This window comes from Silene latifolia, chromosome 10, assembly GCF_048544455.1.
Source record: "Silene latifolia isolate original U9 population chromosome 10, ASM4854445v1, whole genome shotgun sequence".
In the NCBI taxonomy this organism is placed as follows: domain Eukaryota; kingdom Viridiplantae; phylum Streptophyta; class Magnoliopsida; order Caryophyllales; family Caryophyllaceae; genus Silene; species Silene latifolia.
The window spans coordinates 78,651,449-78,671,715 of NC_133535.1; the positions used below are offsets into that span (position 1 = coordinate 78,651,449).

The 20,267-nt window shown below is 36.3% G+C and overlaps 1 long non-coding RNA gene across 1 annotated transcript; it reads right to left on the reverse strand.

Moving 5' to 3' along the window:
- Window positions 1–1,547: 1,547 nt before the first annotated feature.
- Window positions 1,548–5,993, reverse strand: LOC141609042 (uncharacterized). The gene is made up of 4 exons (XR_012527158.1): window positions 5,825–5,993; window positions 2,276–2,383; window positions 2,112–2,190; window positions 1,548–1,643 (listed from the first exon to the last, which is right to left on the reverse strand). It is a non-coding gene; the product is annotated as an uncharacterized LOC141609042 (long non-coding RNA).
- Between the last annotated feature and the right edge of the window lie 14,274 nt (window positions 5,994–20,267).

A 20,267-nucleotide genomic window follows, 5' to 3' on the forward strand; every position in this document is an offset into this window, starting at 1 on the left:
CCCGTAAATTACCTGGTTTCATACATAACTCCTATAAAATATAACATAAATATTATTTATATAATTATAAAATACGGAGTATTACAATATTCCCCCCTTAAAAAGAACTTCATCCCCGAAGTACGCTCCACTATCTCCTTTCCTCAAGTCTCATCACCGATTCTCAAGTACTCTCTAGAGGTTCTTACTGTCATCATCATTCTCATTATGGCAATATGATTCTCGCCTCTAACACCAGGCTCATACGTTTTCCTTTATTGTATACTCTCTCTTATACTCATATGTTTACTGATACGCTACTCACATACATACAATGCTCGTTTTCCTTATTCAGATTCCCAATTGTTACATTCACTCCCCCTAAAAGGGATCTTCGTCCCGAAGTTCAACTATCAAACCTCATAATGTGCTCTCATACGTTCATTACCAAATTCCAAAAATGACCAACTCTCTCTTGCCTATTGCAAATCCATTATCAAATATCATATCTCATATAGTTCTAATTCCATTGATATAACCCCCCAACTACAAGCCTCCCAAAAGTCAAGTGTCAGGTCAAATCCACGGTTTATAATCCTACAAACGACTCTCAATTCATATTGGCTAAATGTATACGTATCTAATAAGGGTATAAATCTATTATTATTACGTATCCATCACTAGTAGAAAAAGTCTCATTGACATCGGTTATTTTACCCTATTTACATCGCTTTTGTGGCGATGTTTCTGGGGGCGACGTATTTAGTATTTTTAGCTAAACATCGGTTTCAGAACCGATGTAAATAGTATAAAATTAACATCGTTTATGGGTAAAAAGCGATGTTACTAGTGTTTAATTACATCGGTTTTGGTCTAAAACCGATGTTAATAGTATAAAATTAACATCGTTTATGGGTAAAAAGCGATGTTACTAGTGTTTAATTACATCGGTTTTGGTCTAAAACCGATGTAAATAATATATTATTAACATCGGTTATAGGCGAAAAGCGATGTTAATAGTGTCTCAATTACATCGGTTTTTGTTTGAAACTGATGTAATGTAAATGGCATTTTACATCGTTTTGTCTGAAAATGATGTATGAGACTGATGTAGTATGATTCAGAATGATGATTGGGGCCTTCAAAATGAATCAATATAAAAATAACAACCCTGCATCTCATTCCTTCCAACAATTTTAAACAGAACTACATATTTATTATACCAAAAAAAATATCATAGCGTATACAATTCCGTCCATTCAAAATAATTTAAAATGTACACTACAAGCTTCTACGACGCAAAATGTGTATTTTCAATTACAATTTCTAGAAATCTAAATCATACATACTCTAGACGTTCCTTCCACAATAAAGCGACCAAAGCTCTCGAACCTCGTTCATTTGTTCAATTGTCATTTGCGAACCTGAAATACACTACATACAAAAACAAGGATTATTAGGCCACACTTAGAAAATACGAACAATATCTACACATGGACATTCTATACGAACAATATCTATACATAAAAATTCAAACAGTTCGAGACAATAGATCAAGCTACCTTTACTATATCGTCCTCTGATGATGCGTAACGTACAGTAATATCATACATCCACTTCATAACATAATAACCGCACTCATAACTCTGCGGCTGTTGAGGGCACTACATTTATACAAAATCAATAGTAAGTAGACAGCCAACAAGGACAATCAGGTTGCTTTTGCTCGAGCACTACATTTATACAAAACCAACAAAGTAGTAGATAGATAATGTGACAAGGACATACAAATATATGTCCTTAATATTCACTTGTCAAAACCTTGAATCTTTCCTTATTTTATAAGGAACATACCCCTAACATATCCTTATTTTATAAGGAACATAAACACAAAATAATAACCAAGTCTCACATGTGCCCATAAATAAGGAACATACCCTAATATAACTATAAAGGCTTCTTAACATTGCCATCATATAATTATAAAGACTCCTTACCAATCAATACAAACAAGAAAATGGTAGCAAAGGTAGCTCAAGACTAGTTCATACCAAAGGCAATTCAAGGCACAATTCATATCAAAGGCAGCTATATTCGGCGTAATTGAATTTTTAACGAAAACAACTACATACCTCAATCATTTTTATTTGGAGTTCATTTTTTTTTGACATATCACGTATTCCAGCCCTAAAAGAATACCTTTTCCAAGCCCTGAAATTGAATACATGAAAAGTAATCATATTATCGATCATTCATACATATAATTTAATGTTGTTAGCTAGTCGATTGAACTTACCATGATAAGCAGCTTTTTATCTGCCATGTCTTCTTTGTCGCCTTATCCGAGTCAAAAATATATGCAATATTATCTCTAAGACAGAATACAACCAACATCCAATGCGAGCTATATAAAAAAAAAACTTATAAATCCTTTAACTAGGTCATGAGCTAAGTGATGAAATGCAGGAAAAAAATAAGAAAATTGTAAAACTCACGCCTCATAAAAAGCGCCCATCACATATCTCTTCTTTTCTTGAGCTTTTAAAGCATCTGTTAAGTATCTCTCTGTCTCAACCTCGGAATGCATATATGTGCAAAGTCTATCGGGGCACAAAAATCCAACTAATTTTGCCGTCACTCCAAGTTGAGTCCCATAGTCATATAAGAAGCTACATTATTATGAGAATAAAATTCATAAAAATTATATAAATGGATAATACAATAGCTTGAGTCCCATAGTCATATAAGAAGATACCTTCCCCAAAGTTGAAGTATGGATATATTTAACCATTCATATCTAAACATCTCCCTAATATCATCAAGCATGATCATCAGCTTCACCGGGCTTTCATAGGAATAGACCATCTTCTCGATCTCTATAGTAAACAACATATATCCTCCCGAACAAGCATAACAGATCATGTCTTCCAATCTTTGACAATGGACATCCAAACGACTTAACTCATCCTTATTCAGTGGCCCCTTTTTGCTCTTTGTTGCCTTCGCCTAAAGATTACAAGTTTTAAGAACTAAATAAGAGAGAAAAAATAACTAAACCACCTACAAGTAAATCTAACAAGTGGTTCATTACCATTACCGCGTCCAGTTGAACCTCCTTAATACCACCACCACCAGACGGCCGTATCTTTGCTGAATTATCAGTGTCTTTTGGCTTAATCCGTTGAACCTTATCTTTAGCCTTAGGATCACCCTAGCAATTAGAAATAATACAACACTTAATTAGTTTCTTGACCTTTGCAAAAAAACAAAAAAAAAATTATATAGTTGATAAATTAGTAGTTGCATATTTTTTTACCTCGGTTGCTCCTAATAAAACCAATGATTTCGCCATCATGTGCGAAACTTCCGACAACCTCACCAACCCTTTCATGTTCATCCCAAGGAATTGGAAGTAATGCCTTCCCATCTATGATATTATCAATGGATACGTGAGCATTTTCACATGTCAATAGTGAGTTGTGCACCAACTTACCTTCTACCCATGGCCAAATGTTCCCTCGCGACAACGATCTCCGTCTCACCAAAGCAAAAAAGAAATTGACATGGAACGGGATCCTGCGATAATTAATAATAGGAAAATGTAAAATTTTAACTAAACTAGTAATATATATATATATATATATATATATATATGTAAGATTTATGGTCATACATATTTTATATACCTTTAACTCAACGAAGGGATCATTAAGCTTGGTAGCATGAGTACTACTCTCGAGAGGGAGAGAGGAGGAGACGTCTGTAATCTTGTTAATTTCAATGTCATATGACGACTTCAGTTGGATTTGATCCTTTAAAATTTGTGACACATGTTGTTTAACCAAGCTTTCTACTTTATCCATTGCATGTTTTGTCACCTCTTCCTTAAATGACGTAAAATCATCCTCCGTATACAACTTCCTATTAACTCCAGGACTATTTGATTTTCCAAAAAAGCTAGTAATACCAACACAGCCTCCAATTCCTCTTGTGAATCCAGGGCTATCAATTTTTCCAGTGGCCTTAACTAACACATCTTCTCTTCCAGAAGGAACAAAGTCCCCTTTTCTCTTCATCTCCTCCCAATAATTCTGTTCAAATGAAAACAGAGTTAATATTTAAGACAAAAATAACTGCAATAATAATTTGTTCAAATGAAAACAGGGTTAATATTATATTTTAGACAACAACAACAACATTACCCCGGTGCCTCAATGGCTCCCGCAAATTGCGGGGTAAGGGGGTCGGATGTCTGTGACCTTACCCTTGTGTTAGCAACACAAAGAGGTCATTTCCGAATGACCCAAGATGAAAATTGCGTCGAGAACTGCATCGAAGGACCGCTACTTCACAAAAGAAAGAAGAGCAGCCACTTTAGTGAGCCATTTTGATTTATTCCATTATATTCCAATTTCCATTACCAAAGAGTAATGAGTCTTCTCATCCTAAAATCCCCAAACCAAACTTTTTATGTTTCTTTTCTATATCAATTTTGCAGTCCACCTGCTGATACATAATTCTCCCAGTATTTGTCCCCAAAATCGATCACAATTTCTTCAGTTGGCTACCAAAGCTCATACTTTGCATTTCACGTTCTAACCTTCTAGTACATTTTACACCATACCCTTAATTTACTTGCTCAATTTCATAATCTCATCAAAGAATAACTCTCAGTTTGATCCATTATACAATATACAGCAGACATTTCAGCCCGAAAAAAAAATATACGGATGTTTTTTTAGGTGTCATTCACAGGTCTGTTTCTTCAACCCTCAAAATTTCAGAATTTGTAAAGCAAACAAGTAGACAAGTAGGGTTTGAGTAATTGGAGATTTAATTAAAAGAAACAAACAATGATTGGAATAACACTTATAATTAGACACACTAGAGATTATATAGCTCACAAATAGGATTTACAAGGCTGATTAAAATACAATTACAACTACAAATTGCTTTTAATAAGAGGCAGCACAATCTAGGGTTTGTAACAAATTGAAAATTAGAAAATGAGGACGAATAAATTAAAAATAACAAGGCATACAAGGAGAACATTAAATTGTATTACAAATGCATCAATCAATACAAATCATCATGAATTGTTAAAGCTCACTTACTATTTCACTTATCAACTCTTGCGTTTTGCGATTTAAAGGTCCTTGGATGAAGTGGTATGTCCTTTGACCCACAAATAACCCCTATCTTCAAGAAGTTTCGTAACATTTTTCCGAGTAGCTTCGGGTTCAAAGATCAAGATCATTAGCCAAGGCATCATTTAATTCTTCTTCATACCAATCCTCCATCTTACCCATATAGCCAGCTCTTCCCATATAATGTCGGTGCAAGTTACACTTTTGGGATTCCTGTGCTTTTCTACTTTTTTCCTGCAATTTATTAATTATAAAACCAATAATTTTTATTAGTAATAAACTTGAAAAAAAAAAACAGAGAGCTGAATATCAATTAACAAACAATAAAGTAATTCACCTTAAATTTCTCATCCATTCGCTGTCTCACAAACTCCTTCCAATCATCTGGTGTTATCCCTTTATAAAGGGACAAAGGATCATCTAAAGGCTCGGCTCTCCTTTGTTGTCTTGTTTTAGTGATAAAAGAACAAGTCAAGTTTGTTCTAAACAACCTCAAACTCTTGCCCACGTTACTTAGTACCTTCTGGCGCATTGCATCATCAGTGAGGTTCCATTCGGTCTATCAAAAGAATTCATAAACATGGCTCAGAAATCCCATTAACTCGAAGATAAAAAAAACATCAAACTGCAAACTATTGTGAAAGCAAAAACATCAAAAGTCCTTAATCAAAATCAAAAGTTAGTGTATGAAACACAACCTTTAAGTCTTTCCAAATTGAATCTTTAATTCCCTCGGGTACTTTGAACCAATCCTCATATGTGATCTTGATATTATTTCGGGCGATCTTACCAATATCTCTAACAAAATCTCTCCTCCATGGTCCATATGGCCTACCGTGCTTATCAAAATCAATACGCTTAGGCCCTTTATTTGGTCGTTTGGCCTTTATACCTGTTGTTGCACCTCTCCCTTTAGGTTTGGGCTTCTTACAATGGTCATTTCCGCTCGTGGGGGCTTCCTTGTCCATTATATACCTTAGGAAATAAATAAAGAAAAAAAATTAGTATATACCAATTATGAAAATAATATATGAAAGAGAGAAAGAAAAAATAATATAAAAAAAATAAGTTATCTATTTGGCAGGGGTAGCCTCCATATTTCATTTGAGACAATGCAATTAAAGAATAAATGTGGATGAGATTCTTCACTGACTTGGCAAATTATACATCTATTAGCATATGGAACAATTGCTCCTTTGGAAACTTAGTATCAATGCTCAGAAGACTACTTACCAGTGCAAGCATTCAACAGGATTTTCTGATTAATTTGCCGCAACTACTCAATCAACTAACACTATTTTTCAGTCAATAATCTTCTAAGTCAACAGGATTTTACGATCAGAATCTGCACTCTGAGCGTCCATGTTTTGTGGCGAGCTTCAAATCTTTTATCATGTTAAATACATTTCACTCCATGAACTTTCTTGAAAATGTTGTGTTGCCTCTATTATTGAGCGATATAGATAGGTTTATGAGCTCTAGCATATCAAAGATCTTAGGTGTGAATGTGTACAAATTGAAGGAATTTGGGTTAGAGAATGATTTAAGATCAGTTCCAAATATAAAGGAAGTATGCAGCTGGTATAAACATTTATTTGGTTGCGACCATGGAATATCAAGATTGATTCATGGCATTCAAATTATAATATTGCAGCATGGTATCTAGTAGTGAGTGTGCTTGGGAATTAGTAAATAAGAGTGTCGTGGTCCTTACCTTTGTTTTTGAGCCAGCTAGTTCTGCATTACATGTAGCTCAATTTTTTGTGTGAAGGAACTGAAAGTTATCATAAGACTATAAGAGTCCTCCTATTTCCTGGGGTCAAATATGCAAAGTGAAAGATAAACTGAAACTGGGTTACCAGAACAGTAAGTGGTGCAAGAATAATGGGAACTACACTCCTGCTGAAGGTTATAAGTGGTTGATGGGTACTCATAATACTGTTTGGTGGCATAAGTTAGCTTGCAATAGAATGAATGTGCCTAAGCATTCATTTATTGTCTGGTTAGCTGTTCAGGGGAGACTTTATACTAAAGATACTGTTGCATTTGGGTGGCAATGGAGATACTGTGTGTTACTTATGTGGGATGGATGCTGAAACTCAGAACCATCTATTCTTTGAATGGCCTTTCAGTCAGGTGTGTTTAGACTTGGTGAATAACTGGTTGGAGTGCTGTATCCCTAAGCAGAATTACATGGAGTGGTGCAGGGGACTGCCATCTCAGTGTTTGATGAAAAAGCAAGTCATTTGGGCTGGTGTGGCCGCTCTTATTTATCTTGTGTGGATGGCCAGGAATAGATGCAAGTTTGATTCTGTTGTTAGTCATCCAGAGGTTCTGGTGAAGCAGATGAAGCAGCAGCTGAGTGTTAGAGTAAGGAAAAGAATTTGAACTATCAAGCAAAGGGGATCTCTGAGGTGGTGTGAAAGTGTAGGTCTTGTTTAAGTGTAGGTCTTGTTTACAGGAATTGTAATGAGATGTTGAGTTCGTGTAGCTGGTAAGCTAAGCAAATTGGTGTTGTAATGCAACGTAATATCAATATAAGAGTTTACATTTCACCAAAAAAAAGGATTTTAAAATATAGAGTAGCAAATGCTTCTTCAAGAAAAAAAACATATTAAAGGACAAAACCAGTTAAACAAAAAATAAGGGGAAAAATCAGTTATCCAAAAATGGGGGCAAAACGACTCAGAGATTCATTGTTCATCATAGTTTGTATATGATCATAGTGGCAGCAACAACCAAAATAGAAGAAAGCAGGAGGATACAATATCAGAGACCTTAACTTTCGATCTATGTGTAATGTACTGGACGGCATACATCATATAGATTAAGAGAAGGAGAATTATTAAGGCTGCTGAACAGATTAAAAAAGTGAGGGTTTGGGTAATCTTAGAAGTGAAACGATAAATAGCACCAAAAAACTATTTTAATTTATCAAACCATAGACCCTCATCATGATCTTGACGCAAATAACTTTCATCACGTAAATCTTGAACCGATCGACGCTGACGAAAATAGGAGGCGCTTCATCAAGTTGATCATATTCTTCTTCGTCAACTACTCCCTCGACACCAAGAATACGCCTTTTCCCATAACGAACCACGGATGATCTCTTATCTAAAGGATCTTCAATGTAGAATACTTGTTTCGCTTGAGATGCAAGAATGAAGGGTTCATGTATATGTCCAACAACATTAAAGTTTACCGAAATGAATCCCATATCGTCAACGGTGACACCCTTATCACAATCTACCCATTTACACCGAAACAAGGGTACACTAAAAGTTACATACTCAAGCTCCCAAATATCCTCAATTTTCCCATAGTACGCCCTTGTGATGTCTACGGGATCCTTACCTTTTCCAACATATTCTTCTGATGATGCAAGAAGAGTCACTCCACTATTTTGCATTGTACTCTTCTCATCTTGTCGGCTTGTGTAAAAGCAAAACCCATTGATATCATACCCTTCAAATGATGTGATGTTCGATTTAGGGCCATATGCTAACCAGCGTAAGTTAGCACTTACATTATGAGATTGTGTAGACAACTCACTCATCACCTTACCTTTAAACCACTCCGCAAAAGTCCGACTATGTTCATTCAACAACCAGTCATCGCGTTTATGTGGATTTTGGAGCTTCAGTAAATCCAGGTGCTCGGTTAAATAGGGATGGACCTCTGTCATATGTTGTAAAACATATAAATGTGCTTTCTGAAAAGAATCGTGGTCCACGCTCATTTGTTTCTTACCCAAAGTACCCTTCCCTAAGAGTCTACCTTCGTGCCGAGATATGGGAAATCCAATAGGCTGAACATCTGCCATATAGTCAACACAGAATTGGATTGTCTCACATGCAATTGTTGCTTCAACAATACTACCTTCAGGACGACAACGATTCTTCATTCGTCTCTTATAAGTGCCCATCTCTCGCTCCATCGCCCACATGTTTCGTTGAAACACCGGACCACAAAGTTTAATCTCACGCACTAAATGAATGACCAGGTGTACCATGATATCAAAGAAAGAAATCGGAAAGTACATCTCTAATTCACATAAAGTCACAACAACATCCTCTTGCAAGTCATCTAAGGTGTCAGGATGGATATCTTTTGAGTTGATTGCATCAAAGAAGAGGCAAAGCTTGGTGATGACTTGCTAACATGCTTAGGCAATACGGATCTAATGGCCACAGGAAGCAGTTGTGTAAGCATAACATGACAATCGTGAGATTTCATACCAACTAACTTAGAATCTTTTATTGAAACAAGACGACTTATGTTAGAGCTATATCCATGTGGTACCTTGACCCCTTTTAAAGATTCACAAACAATCATCTTCTCCTTCTTAGAAAGAGTCGTGCAAGACGGTGGTATATAGATACGTTTTCCCTTCTCAATTGGTTTTAACTCGATACGCCCCCTAGCAGCCATGTCATTTCGAGCTTTTACCCCATCCTTAGTCTTATTCGGCATATTGAGCAATGTTCCAATTAAACTATCAAACACGTTCTTCTCCACGTGAATGACATCAATGCAATGCCTCACATACAAGTGCTGCCAATATGGAAGTTCCCAAAAAATTGACCTCTTTGTATGATATACTCCATCTGGTGGAGGTACGTACGGTTTTCCAAAAACTGTAGTTATATTCTTAACCTTATCATAGTACTCTTCTCCACTCAAAAACAAAGGGGGTTTCCTATGCTCCGTTTTCCCATAAAAAGCCTTCTTCATCTTTCGATATTGATGATTTTCAGGAAGAAAACAACGACCACCTCTGTACGAAAAATTTGCCACCGTGCTCCAACCAATCGAATCTGATGTCATCCCCGCATACCGGACATCCCTTATCAGTCTTCAGTCGATATCCAGAAAGGTTACCATAAGCTGGGAAGTCATTAATTGTACAGTACAACATAGCATGCATTTGAAACCTAGAGCTAGTACTTGCATCAAACACCTCTACCCCAACGTTCCACAAGAGTTTCAAGTCTTCAATTAGAGGAGCCAAATACACGTCAATGTCATTTCCAGGTTGCTTAGGTCCCGAAATTAGGAGTGTTAACATAATGTATTTGCTCTTTGTGGTAAGCCAAGGAGGGATATTGTAAATTATCAACATTACTGGCCAACAACTATGTTGAGTACTTAAAGTTCCAAATGGATTAATTCCATCAGTACAAAGTCCCAATCTTAAATTTCTAGGCTCTGAACCGAATTCTGGAAAGGTTCGATCAATTTTTCTCCATTGGGGAGAATCAGCTACATGCCTCAGTTTGCCATCTTTATTCCTGCCCTTTTGATGCCACAACATGTACTCCGCATCTTTTTTATTTGAAAAAAGCGTTTAAATTTTAGTATTATTGGCAAATACCATAATGTCTTCACAAGACTCCCCTTCTTCTTGCCACCATTACCATTGTCTACCCTCTTGTATCGTGACTCACCGCACTTTGGGCATTCTTTTAATGCACTATACTTTTTTCTGTACAAAATACAGTCCTTCACGCATGCATGAATCTTTTGGTAAGACATAGATAATGGGCATAGTAGTTTCTTGCATTCGTATGTGGTGGAGGGAAGCTCGTTACCTTCCGGCAACATTTGACACAAAAGTTCTAACAAGGAAGTAAAACTCTTGTCACTCCACCCATTTCCAGCCTTCAATGTGAATAGTTTCAACACAGCTAATAAAAGAGAGAATTTAGAACCATTCGGGTATAAAGGCTTCTTGGAATTATCAACCATTCTCTGAAAAATAATAGGGCACTCCACAATATCTTCTTCAAGATCCTTCATCAACCCGTCAATATTATCATTATCAGGCTCTATATTATCATCCATATCAATATTTTCAAAGATTTCATCATCATTTTCTACCCCGACATCAATCTGATCCCCATCTTTATCATTAATTCCAAAATTTCACACTTTCACATGTTTGCAGGATATGTGGACTACGTGAAACAATCAAATAATGTCAAAATTACTCGTAATGTGACCCAACCATGATCAACACTCCCATTTCTGAGCATCATGCCACACATACACCGCGTAAAATCCACCACATGATCACACATGTGTTTTCATATCCGTTGGTAACACCCCCTTCTTACCCGACCAAGGTAATCGGGAGATGTTCCCATCTCGGTTTCCCGAGGCGGTAAAGTAGAAATACAATCAAAAACATTTATTATAAATACAAGTTTAATGAATACATAAAAGTTAACAAATAAATAATGAAATACAACTCGTTTATGATTATATCATCCATGCTACACTACTCGACTCCGAGTTTAAGGCGCGACCCAACTCCCGATCACGTCGAAAGGTAAAACCTGTACTTAACCTGCTCCTCATAGGATCGGAAATATTATATGGATTGACACAGGCTACCCCGGAAATAGGTTATAATTACACAGACACAACAAACGTCAGTTTCAATAAATAAATAAAGTGTGACTAAACTCAAACTGTGTGAGTATGCAACATGACTATAATATAAATTACATGCCATCAAACAACCATCACCACGGTACTGGGACACGCTCAGACATACCGACAACCACTCTGGTACCGGGACATGCCCAGACATACCATCAACCACAAACAGGTACCGGGACACGCCCAGACGTACTGGGTCCGGAACCGGGTCCCCTGCGAGACGTCGTGTCTCAACCACACAAGTCCCTCCGTGACTCAAGCTATTAATGTGCACATCCCTCTTGGAATGGGAACCTCCAAGAGGCGACTCAAGTGGAAGACGGTCTCCCAACCGCCTTCCGTCTCCATATAACAAATAACCAATCAGTCCTCCATGTCCTCCGACATACAAGACAACACAATAAATACAATATACCATATAACATGCGAATTACTGACTCATTCAATGCAATTAATAACAAATGTGACACCCTCATTTATCGCGGAAAAATTAAACACGTAATTTCTAAATAAAAACTGCATGGATATGTTTGTAATAGGTTCATTTGGGTAAAAACCTGTAATTTTTAAAACCTGAACCTGTTATAAAGATATCCAAATTGGAAGGTGTCAAACATACAAGGTCTAACTAGAAGTTTCACAACATAACCATCGCTAAAGTCGCGAATAGCAAATTATACAACCAAATGTAAAGAGGGAGACATATGTCTCTAAAATGTATGTGACCTAAAAAGTGTTTAAGGGTCATAATAAAATAAAACCAATCTAGGTTCCAAGGTTACTTTGCTCGCTAGCTCGTCCATGTACCCCATATATGCATCACCTACCTGTCATTCGCATTTTATACAAATACGAAAGCCACAGTCAGTGGGGAGTAACTCCGAGTTCTCTCAGCCACGAAATGTCATAATTAATATAACATGTAAACATAAGAATATGAATATGAATAACACATAGCCTTAGCATATAGATGCTAGACAATCGTGCTTATCATGTGAACAACAATATAACAACACATAGTCCTAGCATGTGAATACTAGACCGACTCATACTACACTATCATGTGAATCACATAACATCCAGGAATCCAAACTCTATCAACCATAGCCGGCTTGCATCTCACCTTCTATGATTCATAGAATCATCAAACTAGAAAGGACAATATATCTAGAGACAAGCATAAGTTCTTAGCACGGTCAATAGTCACTTTGTAACTCGAGTCTATACCACGAGGTAGGGAAGGTAATCGAACCGGTATCCTGGCTCAGAGGTTCTATAAAAACATGGCCAAGACACAACACAACCCTAGTCCTAAATCACAAGAGACCTAGACATGCGGATACACACCACCGCACCCAAGACCCACAATTTTATAAAACCATGTGAGTACCCTAAGGAGTCCACTAAAGGGTTGGCTAGTACTTAAGCTGACCACTTACTCTCAAAATAAGTAACGAGGTCATGCCCCAACTTGGATATAAACCCACCAAGACAGGAACACAAAGGCTATTGAGCAGTGAACATACACTCGTAAAAGACTATAATGGCCTATCTATGATGAAGGCCGAAATACTCACCTAGGACCTAAATAAAACCAATCTAGGTCCCAGCTTGAATACTTTAGCCCACACCACACAAGACAAGTAGGACACCCAATTAACCATAAGAGAGGCAAAGAGTCCAAACTTGCACACTCAAATGATCATACACACCCTAGCATATGAAAGGTTACGCAAGAGCATATTTAGCTGACAATCCAACAAAATCTCCAATATCAATAATAATCCAAATTCCAGCTAACCGTTAATCTCATAATTCATGAGAACAAGCTAAAATGACAACAAGGCAAGAAGACTCAAGTATAAGGCATCCAAAGCATCCAACAACAAACATGTGAAATGATAATTACAAATATCAAGACATAACATAAAACTTCCAATAACAACCAATCTCACCTCAAAGACAAACCCTCGACCTGAGTCCCGCGACGGGTCATCGGTCAAATCGAGGTCGATCGGGTTTAAACCTAGTTTGACCAAACTCGTTCGGTCAATCTGGCCCAGCTCAGAGTCTTGGCCTACTTTGGCCCAAATCACAAATTTTATCGCAATATTATTCTCATGCTATTTCCAATTTCTATCATGTGAAAAAGGAAAGTAAAACATTATCAATCACCTAAACACTTATCAAACAACAAACACAACATCAACTACTAATGTGACATTAATTCGTCGAGTAACTCGGAATAGTTACCTTAAGCTAGCAAAGAGACAAGCAATAACTTGAGAAAGCTTCTAAAACCCAAAATTACTCTTCATCTTCAACCACATATGAGTCACCTAAAATAATTATGTGAAAGGACGATATTAACGAATTATCTTTATATAAAAATATGAGACGGAAATTAATTTAATTATATTTTAAATAAACCAAACTAGCGTCAAAACAAATTATAGACACGGCTCTAAAATTATTATGACAACCTCAAACTCGGCCTAACCACCAACTACACATGGCCTCAAACTCAAGACTTAGCTAGGCCACCGCCTTGCCTGGGCCACGGCCAGCCACGCTAAGCTACGACCAGGGCGTAACTAGGCCACTGCAGGCTACGACCAAAACAACCAGCTACTACTCCACCTAATAGACCACCCAACCATAAACAAAGGAAAGGAAGAAAGGGGAAAAACAGGGGTATGAGTACCCCGTGTCCAACCCAACACCACCCCGTTCAACTCTCCCTCCCCCACCTACGCTAAGCGACCAAAGAACCATCCCTACCAACACCTATTATGGCTGACCCGGACATGCCATTTCTACCGCCTTCCACCATCCCAAAACAGTCCTAGCAATGTATACAACCATCTCCAAGTCTCAACCAATATTCATCCCAAAACAATCCCCGCATGTCGGATACACCGTCTTAAATATACCACTTACTAACTAGCATCCCAAATGATCCCTAGAGGTCGATATACACCGTCTCAATCATCTCCACATATCAGTATACACCGTCTCAACTATACAACAAACTAATTAACATCCATAAGGATCCCTATATATAATTATACACCGTCTCAACTATAAAACAGACTAACCAGCTTTCAAAATACACATATTTAACAAGTAAAATCGAGTAACCTATAATTGTTACCTTTTTCCGATTGAACTAATCATTTATGACTAACAAATCTTCTACAAGACCGTCTATCTTAGCATCTACAACCGTCTTATAATAAATAAAGCTGAAAATATAAATTGGGTTTGTAAAAATACATGACGAAAATGAATGTTACTTACATCGGAATGACGAGAACGACGAAAGGAGCGCTATGGAATAAAAATAGTTGAAAACGGATAAGGAACGAAGCACCGACGTCGATTAACAGATCAAATTTTAAAAAGGAAAGAAAACTCGCCCAAAAGAAGAAAAAAGAACGAAGAAGAAGAAAAGAGTGCGTTCGTGAAATGAGACAGTAGTCTGCTAGCCTGCTATTAATTATACGTACGTTTCTTCGTCGTTAAGAAATTTCGCTCGTTTTTAAAACCGTTTCGAGTTAAATTTAACCGGTTTAAGAAAGAGTCTCATAAATGAAACGGAATAATTAATAAATAAGTTTAAAGAATGAAAAATAAAATAAACTCAGATAGTTAACGGAAATAATAAGAAATCGGCTTGAAACGGAATTATTAGCGATTTTACTAAATTAGCGGATTTTAACGAAATTTGTTCATTTAGCAAAATAAATTCAAAATGGTTAACTCGATGACTTTTTCCCGGGTCCGAATAAATTAGCCTCATATATGAAAATGTGACGGTCAATAGTTAGACGGAAATTGAGACGGGAATTATTATTATTACGGTCATTATTATCGTCACTATTATTATCCGACCAAAAATACGTATATATATATATATATATATATATATATATATATATATATATTATATAAATCATGCCTTAAAGATATAATTTAAACGTACGTATTTTTATATAAACGAGCTTTTATATAATACGTTTATAAAAATCGTGTTTGACATAAAATTAATTAAATTGAATAATTCAAAAATATGAAATAAAGTAATTGAACAGTTTAATAAATTTAAAATGTCAAAATGGAAAATTCGCGGGTGTTACAATCACCCCACCTTTTAAAAAGTTTCGTCCTCGAAACTTGAAAGTAGAAATGGAAGGTTATGAAAATAAAAGTGGGATTGAAATCGGTAACTAAAACATTTAAAAGGTCACTTATCGTAAGAATCAAAATTCTTTCAAGAACTTCAACTAAAATTTTCCGACAGAACCAGACTCTCATCAGAAGAACGGAAGTGTTCTCGTTACGTATTCAAGAACATCACATTCCAAATCAAAGATAAGGTCAAAAGGCAAATCATTTGTATAAATCAAAAATCAAAATACCTTCAAAAACATTAATGAAGAGTTTTCAAAAATATAAGTCTCATTCATGGAACGGAATTGCTCTTGTCGTGCACACAAGAACGCTAACTTTCCAAGTCAGAGACAAATTTAAAACAAAAACTATTCGCCGACAAGCGTAGAACAAGTTATCAAACGTTTCCAATAACTAGTTCTAACATCCGATCAACGTTAAAATCAAAATAAGAGAAAGGTAATCTACTCAAATTTTCTTTTGCAAAAAGCCAAAATAGAAATAAAGGTTTCACCTTTAAACTAAAAGGGGAGTTAAATTCCTGAAATATAATATTAAACTTTGACAAAGGCATTATGATTAGATCAAAGTGAATAGAAATTGGATAAAATTTACAAAAATCTCGGGTTTAGCGATTAAAATCATGATAAAGAAGTCTATACTCAAGGAACAAATATGGAATTAAATCAAATTTTCATTTTCAAATCCTTAAAAATACGTTAGGTTTGCAGAAGTGACATAAACTTTTAAGAATGAATCGAAACTGGTAGCTTGAAAGTTTAGAAGTTGTACAAAAAGGAAAGTAACTTAGATAGCATAAAAACAAAGTATGTTAAGAGAGCTCAAACTTAACCAACAAGAGAGCTATAATGACTTTCATAGGGTAAAAATTGAAGTCAAAATTACAAGGATGTCAAAGATAGAGTTTCACAAGATACGAGTGTCAAACTTAAAGGAGAAGCAAGATGAAGCAAGGAAATGAGGTATGAACGGTAACGCTTATGATCAAGGAGAAAGGGAAATTAGACAACAAGGAAACGCCAGATACTCAAATCTCAAACAACAATGTCATCACTCCACTAAGGAAACAAAGGGTAATAACCAGGTCAGGAAATGATAGGAAATTTAAAAAGGGATATATGAACATGTCAAGATGTGAGACTAAAAGAGTCGAATCATAAAGATAACTAGTTACCAACCAGTAAGAGATATTAGAATTAGGAAGGTATTCAAGACAAGGAAATAACGAGTAAACTTTTATACTTAAGAATCAAATCCAACCAATGTATGAACGAAAGGGAGGAAAACGATTAATGGTACAAAAGAGGATTTTTAAGGCTTAATCGATACGCTTCCTAAAACTTAAGGTTCTCTCTAACAAGATCACGCCTATTAGGGTATTGTACCTTCATAACACAACGACCAAATCCCAAAACAAGGGTCAAGGTAAAATAAATGCTCGCTTAAGGGGTGATAAATCGGTTAGATACTTCTTCCACCTATCTTATCACATATTAGGATTTCCCTAAAGCAAATCTACCACTCAAGTATAAAAGCATCTCTTTATCTCAAGCACTCGACACAACCTCAATGTTTTAAAAACCAAAGAATCAATTGACAAAGACTTCTCAACAAAGTTCTCAAGGAACAACTAACATCAAATCACATTCCCAATCTATACGGGATTGTTAACATCTAAAAATGGGTTTTCTTCCAAATTCATATTCTAAACTTATCTCATGTTTACTCCTAAGGTGACGACGCTCAACCTACTAAGCTTTCAAATCCCAAACATAAACAACAAAGCCAAGTTCTATAACTTTAATTACATAGGCAACTCATTCCTAACACAAAGAATCCACCAATCGATTATACTCACTTTGTCAAGGAACTAGGTATAAGAATCACTAAGTATGTCTCATCACATTACCTAAGTCTTTCTAACATCACATCCTCTCAAAACCAGGGTTAAGGGTCAGACACAAACAATCTCCTCAAAAGTCGAATTTTCCAACCAAGGTCAACATTCCTCACAAGAAAGAGTACTATCTAATGGCGTTAAGGGAGGATAAGCAAAGAACAAAGGACAAGTTAGGAGTACAAGCGTAGCTTTTAAAGTAAAACAGAAGGGAGTTTAAAAGGAGGATAAGCACCAAGAGATTAAGAATAAGGCGAGATACAAAAAGAACGAGAAACATCTTCAAGGAAGTAGAAGCATTCTTCAAAGGTTGAACAAATCTTCAATCCTCAGCAATAGGCACTAAATCTTGATCTTTTTAAAATATAAGTGTCCTTTCAATGGAACGGAGATAATCTTGGCGATCACTCAAGAACATCAATATTCCAATTCAAAGACATAAAAATACATTTTTACACCAACAAATGATAAAACTAATTATCAGACGTCTCCAATAACAAGCTTTAACACTAATTGACGTTAAAACCAGTGAAAAACATTAAAATATTTTCAAAACCTTTAGTTCAAAAATTTTTTATAATAAGGGTAATAACTCCATTAGCTATAGATAAGCTCACGGTCATTGATCCAAGAACGCAACAATTATTAAATGACAATCAACAAACAGGTTAGTACCTAACAAAGAGCAAACACAAAGAGACTACAACATAAGGTCCTAAGTCTACCCATCTTACCCATCTCTCAAGTTTATTATTTTAAGGTCAAGTTATTTATATTGGGGTGCACAAACGTGCGTCGGGAGCAAATATGCTCTGATACCAACTGTGACACCCTCATTTATCGCGGAAAAATTAAACACGTAATTTCTAAATAAAAACTGCATGGATATGTTTGTAATAGGTTCATTTTGGTAAAAACCTGTAATTTTTAAAACCTGAACCTGTTATAAAGATATCCAAATTGGAAGGTGTCAAACATACAAGGTCTAACTAGAAGTTTCACAACATAACCATCGCTAAAGTCGCGAATAGCAAATTATACAACCAAATGTAAAGAGGGAGACATATGTCCCTAAAATGTATGTGACATAAAAAGTATTTAAGGGTCATAATAAAATAAAACCAATCTAGGTTCCAAGGTTACTTTGCTCGCTAGCTCGTCCATGTACCCCATATATGCATCACCTACATCATTCGCATTTTATACAAATACGAAAGCCACGGTCGGTGGGGAGTAACTCCGAGTTCTCCCAGCCACGAAATGTCATAATTAATATAACATGTAAACATAAGAATATGAATATGAATAACACATAGCCTTAGCATATAGATGCTAGACAATCGTGCTTATCATGTGAACAACAATATAACAACACATAGTCCTAGCATGTGAATACTAGACCGACTCATACTACACTATCATGTGAATCACATAACATCCAGGAATCCAAACTCTATCAACCATAGCCGGCTTGCATCTCACCTTCTATGATTCATAGAATCATCAAACAAGAAAGGACAATATATCTAGAGACATGCATAAGTTCTTAGCACGGTCAATAGTCACTTTGTAACTCGAGTCTATACCACGAGGTAGGGAAGGTAATCGAACCGGTATCCTGGCTCAGAGGTTCTATAAAAACATGGCCAAGACACAACACAACCCTAGTCCTAAATCACAGAGACCTAGACATGCGGATACACACCACCGCACCCAAGACCCACAATTTTATAAAACCATGTGAGTACCCTAAGGAGTCCACCAAAGGGTTGGCTAGTACTTAAGCTGACCACTTACTCTCAAAATAAGTAACGAGGTCATGCCCCAACTTGGATATAAACCCACCAAGTCAGGAACACAAAGGCTATTGAGCAGTGAACATACACTCGTCAAAGACTATAATGGCCTATCTATGATGAAGGCCGAAATACTCACCTAGGACCTAAATAAAACCAATCTAGGTCCCAGCTTGAATACTTTAGCCCACACCACACAAGACAAGTAGGACACCCAATTAACCATAAGAGAGGCAAAGAGTCCAAACTTGCACACTCAAATGATCATACACACCCTAGCATATGAAAGGTTACGCAAGAGCATATTTAGCTGACAATCCAACAAAATCTCCAATATCAATAATAATCCAAATTCCAGCTAACCGTTAATCTCATAATTCATGAGAACAAGCTAAAATGGCAACAAGGCAAGAAGACTCAAGTATAAGGCATCCAAAGCATCCAACAACCAACATGTGAAATGATAATTAAAAATATCAAGACATAACATAAAACTTCCAATAACAACCAATCTCACCTCAAAGAGAAACCATCGACCCGAGTCCCGCGACGGGTCATCGGTCAAATCGAGGCTGACTGGTTTAAACCTAGTTTGACCAAACTCGTTCGGTCAATCTGCCCACTTCGAGTCTTGGCCTACTTTGGCCCAAATCACAAATTTTATCGCAATATTATTCTCATGCTATTTCCAATTTCTATCATGTGAAAAACGAAAGTAAAACATTATCAATCACCTAAACACTTATCAAACAACAAACACAACATCAACTACTAATGTGACATTAATTCGTCGAGTAACTCGGAATA